At 43.5% G+C, this 9,179-nt stretch overlaps 1 pseudogene; it reads left to right on the top strand.

Annotated features, from left to right (window-relative positions):
* The first annotated feature begins 1,750 nt into the window (after window positions 1-1,750).
* On the top strand, window positions 1,751-8,934 carry LOC136489023 (uncharacterized; annotated as a pseudogene).
* Window positions 8,935-9,179: the final 245 nt, after the last annotated feature.

The following is a 9,179-nucleotide window of genomic DNA, read 5'->3' as shown; positions in this document are numbered from 1 at the left end:
TTAGTCTTTGAGAGCTCACTAACTTAGAAAGTAATTACTTAGCCCTTGTGTGAAATAGAGATCATAGCTACTAGAATTGAGGATAGGTGGCTTGCATTTTTAGTAGGCTAGCACAACATTCGCTTCGCCATTTAATTGTCTAACCACTTGGCTTAAGTGTTGTTGTAGAAATTTTTATAGGCTATTCACCCCCCTCTAGCTAGTTAGGACCTTTCAGTCGCACGGTCGTGTGAGCGCGCGGCCGTCGCGTAATAACTTTTCAGAAAAAAAAATGCACAACAGAAGTGTTCTATGGAAAGTTTGTTTCAGAAGTCATTTTGGCTATAACAATAATCGAAACAACAGTTCAAGTGATATGGGAATCCAAATTAGATGATGTGGGATATATGGGACTGGGAATAAAAAATGAATCAGAACACTATCTTTAAACTTAGCACGCAATTAGCCATTTAGACTTGTTACCTTTCGTTAATCTTCACATGTGTGTGCTTTGCTACGACGGCCTGCGGGAACGAGATTGGAAAGTCCGGCTCCCATGTCCGTGAAAACTTTGCGGGTCGGTGGGCTAGGCCCTGTACCAGTGCCATCGGCTGGTGCTGTGTGGACCACGGAGGTGGAATGGCCCACTTGTCGGCTCCGTTCATTTCGTTCGAGAAGTGTTCACCTCCTTTCGACCTTCCACCACAAGCCACAAGCCACAAGCCAACCTCCTTCCTAGCAAGCGTGAACGCCGAAGATGGCAACCTGCTCAAAAGGCACACGCTGGAACTCTCTTCTCCTTATCCCCTAGCTACAGTTGCCCAGGGCAAAAAGGAGGCTACGCACGTTTCCGGCGACGATTCCGCCGGCCCCTTTCCTCTCCGGCGGCTAGTTAGGCGTTGGAGAGGGAGGAGGGCTAGGGAATCAGCATGCGGATGTATATAGGTTAGCTAGTTATTATATCTATTTAGTCTTAGGTTGAGCTCACCGTCGGTGCGTGTCGATGGAGCTAGGGTTTGCCAGGGGTTATGCTCCTCTATGGCTTACTTTTCTTGACAGCGTCGGTGAGCCGAAGACGGCGACGACGCAGGAGAATAACTTCTCCCGACCTTTTCCTCGCCCTGGTGGCGTTCTTCTCTGATGTCACCGGCGAGGTCGGGGAGATCTGTATAGGAGTCCGAGGCCGGCGCTTCGTTGTCTCTATCAGGTGATGAAGTCGCTAGCCTTCTTCCTCAAGGGTGCGGAGCAGGCTACAGGTGTTGTGGACGATTCGCGGCTAGATCAAGCTCATCCCTCCCTCGACGGCGGTGGTCGTCGTTGGCGAGTCTAGATCCAGGAGCTGAAGAGCTTGGGCGTGGCCTTGGTCGATCGATGGACGACTGCCGATGACTTCATCTACTTCGACTCCTATCAAAGCCAGTGTACGATGGGCGTCTTCAGCTCAGGGTGGTGCCCGACGTCTTCGGCGGCGGCGGCCGATTTTGAGCGTAGCGCGTCGGTTTCATGGAGGACTTAGAGGCTTTGGTGTAATTATTCTTTTCTTTAAGGTCCTTCATGATGTTTGGCTAGGAAAGCTGTGTCTGTATCCTCTACCTACGTGTCTGTATTCGTATGTGTATATGTAAGTCTTCCTTATCTAGAAATACAGATACCTATTATAAAAAAAAACGCCGAAGATGGCAACCTCAATGCAGCCGCCCATGGCGATGTGAATTCGTGAAGGTACTCCGTACAGCCGATTCATGCGCACCCGGCACCCCATTTTCCCTCCTACCCCGCGACCCTGTGATCCCTTCTCTACTCCGCGAGATCGATCTGGTTTGCACGGACACATCCGAGCCCTAGCGCCCTCCGTTCTCAGCGTCGTTGCTCCGGCCGCCAGTGAAGCCGCCGCCGGCCAGGCAAGGTGAGGTGGGCACCCAGCGCAGACTCTGTATTTGTCTTCACTTTCGCCGGTGCGGCTTCAACGCCTCGCTCTATCTGAGCGATTCTTTCCGTTGCAGCACTGACGCCCGCCATCTGTTCGACGCGATGCCTCCGAGGAAAAGGGGCGGAAAGGTCAAGAGGGCGGCGCCTCCGGGGGCTGGCCGCCCCAGTCTCGATGCGCTCCCGGATGATGTCCTTCACCACGTGCTGTCATTCCTGCCAGCGCAGGAGGCCGTGCGGACGTGCGTGCTGGCCCGGCGCTGGCGCCACCTCTGGAAGTCTGCCACGGGCCTGCGCATTTTGTGCGGCAATGGCCATGAAGCATTCATCAGTAACGGAGCTCAGGGAGTTTGTCTACCATCTGCTGCTCCTTAGCGGAGACTCGCCTCTTGACACTCGTGCTCAACTTGTGTGGATATGAAGACAAAGACATCCCCCGCATGAAACTCTGGATCCGGCATGTTCTGATGTGCAAAGTCCAGGTGCTAAACCTTGATATTAGCCGGTTGAACTTTGCTTGGGACCCCTGGCTTGAGCTGGGCAATCTGCCTCTCGTCTCGCAAAATCTGAAGAGGCTAACGGTCAAATGGCAACAATTCAATGATAGCTTCCTTGACTTCTCCAGCTGCCCAGCATTGGAAGCTCTCGAGTTCGAAGATTGCGGATTCCTTGACTGCCATAGGATTTCGTCACAATCCCTAAAGTTTCTAAGCTTCAATAATTACTGTGATTTTGGTACGATTTCTCACACTCATATTTATGCACCGAATCTCATTTCACTGTGGCTTGAAGTCAGTTACGGTTGGACTCCTTTGCTTGAGAGAATGCCCACCTTGGTTGAGGCTGTTGTTAAAATCAAATTTTCTGATGACTCTTATTGTGGGGGTTGTGGGGATGAGGACTGCTATTCTTGTTATCCAGTACATGGTGATACTGTTGACACTGTGGTTCTCCAAGGTTTATCAGAAGCTCAGAGTTTGGTGCTGATGTCTGATATTAGAGTGGTATGCTTACACTTTAGATTAATATAAGTTGATGCCCACTTTGTTTTTTTTTCACTTTATCATGTGTAATATGAAGGTTTATTCATCTTTGCAGTGTATATTCAGAAGGGACTTGAAATGTTGCCCCATATTTAGTAACTTGAAGTTCCTCATTAAATTTAGCATATGTAAGCTCTATCACTTTCTATGTTTCTGAAGTTTGCTTTGACATGTCATTGAGAAAGCAAGTAATGAAGAAATTCCTAAGATCATTAGGAATTAGCTAATACTCCCTCCATTCCAAATTATAAGACGTTTTGGCTTTTCTAGATTCATAGCTTTTGTTATACACTTAGATATACACTATGTCTAGATACATAGTAAACGCAATGTATCTAAAAAAGCCAAAATGTCTTATAATTTGGAATGGAGGTAGTACAATTGAAGAGAGATGGGATCCTTCTACATTTAATTGGTGGAAAGGAAAAGTAGGATAAAAATGGATGTTGGGGTCTAAAATGAATCATTAGCCATAATATGTTAACCTGCTGTTTTTTTTTGAATAGTGATACAAGTGTATGAATTAATTTATTTTATCAGCTTACTGATTTGTTAGTCATAACACAAATCTGAGTTTACTATTTAAGCCTGCTTAAGCAGTGATACAATATGTTGGTTTCTTGAATGCTTCTCTTTTTTTACTCGTCCTTTTTCGCTCTTGCTTGGTCTCGAAGACGTTAATTTGATCATTGCGTTGTTTGAATGTATGGTACTATAAAATACTACAAGTATGACAGTATGAAAAGTATTATTCAATACAACTCTACTAATAAAATTTGTGGTAAATCTCAGTATTTTTGTGGATGTTGGTAAAGGTTTGGTCGTTTGAAATTTTGTTGCACATAGTCTGATAAATCTGTTTGAAAACAAACTAGTAGTTCAAGACCTTAGGATTTGTTGGGCTAGTGCTAAGTGTTATTTTCAGAATTTTATTAGATGTGGAATTTTATTAAATGACCATGTATGTATGTGGTTATGGAGGCAGCACTATCTATCCTTGCTCCATTTGTTCTTGCATCATCTGTTCCTTTAAACTGTATGACTGTCATACATTAATTCTTCTTTGTTTGTCCTCTATGCTTCTAAGATCTAAGGCTGTAACTGTAATGATGCATGTTCAATCATTTTATTTGATGGATCCTGTTTCCATTGGTTCAGCACTTCAGCATTTACAAAAATAGCATCTCAGCTTGCAAATATGCATGCTGATTATCCTATAAACAATTTTTATTTAGCTTCCTCGCTTTACTCGTGGTTTCCAAACCCATATACAACAACAACAACATGAAAGCCTTTTAGTCCCAAACAAGTTGGGGTAGGCTAGAGTTGAAACCCAACATAAGCCCCTAGTCACGATTCAGGCACGTCGATAGCTGTTTTTCAAGCACTCCTATCTAAACAAAGATCTCTAGGTATATCCTAACCCTTTAAAAATAATTAAAAATAGTGCCTTTATATCATTTGTGTGGAAACCCATATCATTTGCTAAAATTAATAATATCATCCATCTAATTATTGTTATTAGTGTGGAAATTGCTAGATGCTATTGCTGGAATCCAATGTAACCCATCGTCAAATAGACAGGTTACCTAGTGGCTAATACTATTTTAGGAAGTGTGCTTGAAGACTTTGCTAAAAAAATTAGTCAACCTATTATCACTCTTCTTTAGATCCACTAGAAATAAGTTGAGCTAATATTAGCTAGCTAATCATTAGATCACAATATCTAAACATGTCCTTAGACTTGTCACCTTTCGTTAATCTTTACCTTGTGTGCTGTGGGGACCGAGAATGGAAATTTTGGCTCCGATGTCCGCGGAAACATTGCCTGGTGGGCTAGGCCATCCCGAGCACCATCAGGGGTGGTGCGGACGCGCGGTGCTGTGGCTCCCATGCTTACTAAGATATGATACGGTATAGTATTTTTCTCTCACAATAAAACGAAAAAATTACAAAAATGACACTCGAAAAATTGACTCCTCGATTACGATGACACTCGGGTGGATGACAAGTGGGTCCATTTGTGTCTATGAATGTGGGTCCAGTATCAAATCTACAAACGACTAATGTTTCGAGTCCCATGTTTACAAATCGCCTCCTTTACGGCGTATAAAGCAATGAAATCTATCGTATCATGATGCTCGGAACCCACGTCAGGCTCAATAGAAGGACAGGCTGTCTCGTTTGCCTAGAACAAGAAGGGTCGTCGTACAATTTCCATTTCGGCGATTAAAAAAAAAGACGGAGGCGAGCTCCCTATCTCTCTTTGTCTTTCCACTTCCCTCGTTCAGGAACAAACACTTGGTAAAATTCTTGAGTCTCGGGCCGGTTTTTCCCCACTAACCAATTACGTTACGACCACTGAACAAACTTGGTTAACGAACATGGTTTATGCGCCGCTAATCTAGCAGCTTGCATTTGACAAACTCACACCCCAATAAAACAGACGATTTATAAGCCGCACAAACCATCAACTGTGGACCTGTTGCTCCCTTCGTGCGTTCGAGAGTGTTCAGTGTTCACCTCCTTACGACCTTCCCCCACGAGCCTCTTCCTAACGCCGAAGATGGCGCAATCATGGCGGCGATGCGAAAGTACTCCGTATAGTCGATTCTTGCGCACCCCACTCCTTTCCCTCCAACTCCACGACCTTGTGATCCCTACTCTACTCCGCGAGATCGATCTCGTTTGCACGGACACATCCGAGCCCTAGCGCCCTCCGTACTCAGCGTCGTTGCTCCGGCCGCCAGTGAAGCCGCCGCCGGCCACAGGCAAGGTGAGGTGGACACCCAGCGCAGACTCTGTACTTCTCTTCGCTTTTGCCGGTTCGGCTTCAACGCCTCGCTCCGTCTCGGTGTTTCTTTCCGCTGCAGCACCGACTCCCGCCATCTGTTCGACGCAATGCCTCCGAAGGAAAGGGGCGGACAGGTCAAGAGGGCGGCGCCTCCGGGGGCTGGCCGCTCCAGCTTCGATGCGCTCCCGGACGAGCTCCTTCACCACGTGCTGTCATTCCTGCCAGCGCAGGAGGCCGTGCGGACGTGCGTGCTGGCCGGGTGCTGGCGCCACGTCTGGAAGTTTGCCACGGGCCTGCGCATTTTGTGCGGCGAAGGCCATGAAGCAGCATCAGTAAGGGAGATCTGGGAGTTTGTGTGCCGTCTGCTGCTCCTTCGCAGAGGCTCACCTCTTGACACTTGCGTGCTCAACTTGCTTGAATATGAAGACGAAGACATTCCCCTTATTGAAATCTGGATCCGGCATGTTCTGACGTGCAAAGTCAAGGTGCTAATCCTTATATTAGTCGGTTTTAGCATTGCTGGGGACCCCTGTCTTGAGCTGGGCAATCTGCCTCTCGTCTCGCAGAATCTAAAGAGGCTAAAGCTCTGTCAACTATTCATTGATAGCTTCCTTGACTTCTCCAGCTGCCCGGCATTGGAAGTCCTTGAGTTCAACAATTGTGAATTCCTTGAGTGCCATAGGATTTCGTCACGATCTCTAAAGTTTCTAAGCTTCACTAACTGCGAGTTTGGTACAATTTTTCGCACTTATATTTATGCCCCAAATCTCATTTCACTGTGGCTTGAAGTCAGTGAAGCCAGTGAAGGCTGGACTCCTTTGCTTGAGAGAATGCACTCCTTGGTGGAGGCAGTTGTTAAAATCAAATTTTCTGATGACTCTTATCGTGGGCGTTGTGGGGATGAGGACTGCTCTTCTTGTTATCAAGTACATGGTGATACTGTTGACACTGTGGTTCTCCAAGGTTTATCAGAAGCTCAGAGGTTGGTGCTGATGTCTGATATGCTTACACTTTAGATTAATAGAAGTTGATGCCCACTTTGTTTTTTTTTTCTTTCACTTTCAAATTAATCATGTGTAATGTGAAGGTTTATTCATCTTTGCAGTGTATATTCAGAAGGGACTTGAAATATTGCCCCATGTTTAGTAACTTGAAGACTCTCTCACTCAATGAATACTGGTGTATGCCTGACTTCAGTTCGCTAAGATGTATTCTAGAACATTCACCTGTTTTAGAGAAGCTCACTCTTCAACTACTTTGCAAGGTATACATTTTCTAGATATAGAACTGCTGTATTTTCAAATTGTTATAGATTACCGATTGATGCTGCAAATATCTTTATACATTTTGTAGGAATCCAAAAGTAAAGTGGAAATGATAGGAAGCCCTGATACAATGGAGAGATCAAATGTAATATCAGAGCATCTTAAAATTGTGGAAGTTAAATGTGAAGTGGTCGATGAAAAAGTGCTGAATGTTTTGAAGTTTCTCAGTAAACTTAGCATATGTAAGCTGTAGCACTTTCTATATATTTTTAATTTTGTTGAGAAAGCAAGCAATGAAGAAATTCCTTAGATCATTAAGAATTAGTTAATACAATTGAAGAGAGATACGTAGGATCCTTCTACCTTTATTTGGCGGAAAAGAAAAGTAGGAAAAAATGACGGGGGGGGGGGGGGGGGGGGGGGGGGGGGGGGTCTAAACTGAATCCTTAGCCGTAATGTGTTAACCTGCTGATTTGTTTTCGAATAGTGATACAAGTGTCTGAATTAAGTGATTTTGTGAGCTTACTGATTTGTTAGTCATAACAGAAATCTGAATTTACTGCTTAAGCCTGCTTAAGAGGTGATACAATATGTTCATTGCTTGAATGCTTCTCTTCTCTTCTCTTTACTTGTCCTTTTTTTCATTCCTGGTTGGTCTCCAAGACATTAATTTGATCATTACATTGTTTGAATGCTGTTATTATAAAATTCTACAAGTATGACAGTATGAAAAGTATTATTCAATACAAATCTACTAATAAATTTATGTGGTAAATCTCAATATTTTTCTACAAATTGGTGGTAAAGGTTTGGAATTTTGTTGCACAGTCTGATAAATCTGTTTACTTGTGTTCAATATTTATTTGATATATCTTGTTTCCACTGGTGGAACATTTACAAAAATAACTTCTCAGCAAGCAAATATGCAAACAATGCTAATTATCCTATATTTATTTAGCTTCCTTTCTTTACTTGTGGCTTCCAAACCCATACCATTTTCTAAATTAATAATACCAGCCATCTGATTATTGTTGTTAGTGTGGAAATTGCTGGAGACTAATGTAATACTACCATTGTCAAAGAGATAGATTACCTAGTCGCTATTGGCTAATACTATCGTAGAAAATTTGCAATAACACTTAGCTTCCACCAACAATGTATAAACCGTCTACAGATACCATCTAGTACTATTGTAGGAAGTATGCAGTAAAACTTAGCTTTCACCATCATTGTATAAAGTAATATATAGAGTGGCTATGTAGAAATTTTTTGCTAAAATATTCATTTTAAAAGTGGTGGTCAAATGTATTGTTGAAGAGACGAAGACACCCTTGGTGTCCAGCATGTTGTATGCTCTTGATAGGAGTAATTAGTAAGTTTTCATTTTTTTTAGTATAGTATGTGGCCATCTTTAGAATAATTAGATATTCTACAATTTGGGCAAGAATTCTTTTGTAATGAAGTCTATACTGTGTGTCAGGTTTCTTTGCCATTTTTTCTCGTTTCTCACACACACTGCAAACTATTCTACTTTCAGGTTCGTTCAGGTTTCAATTTTGAGGAACAGAAACTGAGAAATGCAGGTTGCGATTTGTAGGAATTGAACCAACAGGGCTGCATGAACACCCTCACTGCTAGCAACCGAAGCCAAGCCTCCGTCCTCAGGGTTAGAAAGTTTCTACTGAGCTGTATCAGGGAAAGCACATGGCTACCAAGGATGATGTCTTTTTGTATATGTGATTCCTTTGAACTTTACTTGTAGAACAACTTGAGATATAGTAGACGGTTGTTTTCCTTATCTAGCTAGGCCTGGCTTAACATTCTATGTTGTATTTTGCAGCCATCTTGTAACATGTGGCTTGTTTACCATCTATTCTTGAAGATTTGCCAGTTTTAGAGTCGCTAATATCATAAAACTCTTGTTCCTTTTGCCGTATATTGTTTCATATTGTTTTTTTTTCCTTTGCGCATAATGCCGTGTTTCAATGCAATAGCAATTCTCCTGCCTAGCTTTCCGCCAACGACAGGAAATAAAGCAAAGAGAGAACTTGGAACTCTTATTTCCATGCCTGTAGGTTACAATCTGAACTAGGCCATGTTATTTAGATCGGTAATGCTCACTAGGTGTCCGGACGGACTGGACCACACTGCCTCCCGCCTCCCTATAGTGCC

The sequence above is a fragment of the Miscanthus floridulus genome, chromosome 10 (genome assembly GCF_019320115.1).
Source record: "Miscanthus floridulus cultivar M001 chromosome 10, ASM1932011v1, whole genome shotgun sequence".
Lineage (NCBI taxonomy): Eukaryota > Viridiplantae > Streptophyta > Magnoliopsida > Poales > Poaceae > Miscanthus > Miscanthus floridulus.
The sequence above is the reverse complement of the archived record's forward strand: the minus strand, read 5'-3'. Positions and strand labels throughout refer to the sequence as shown.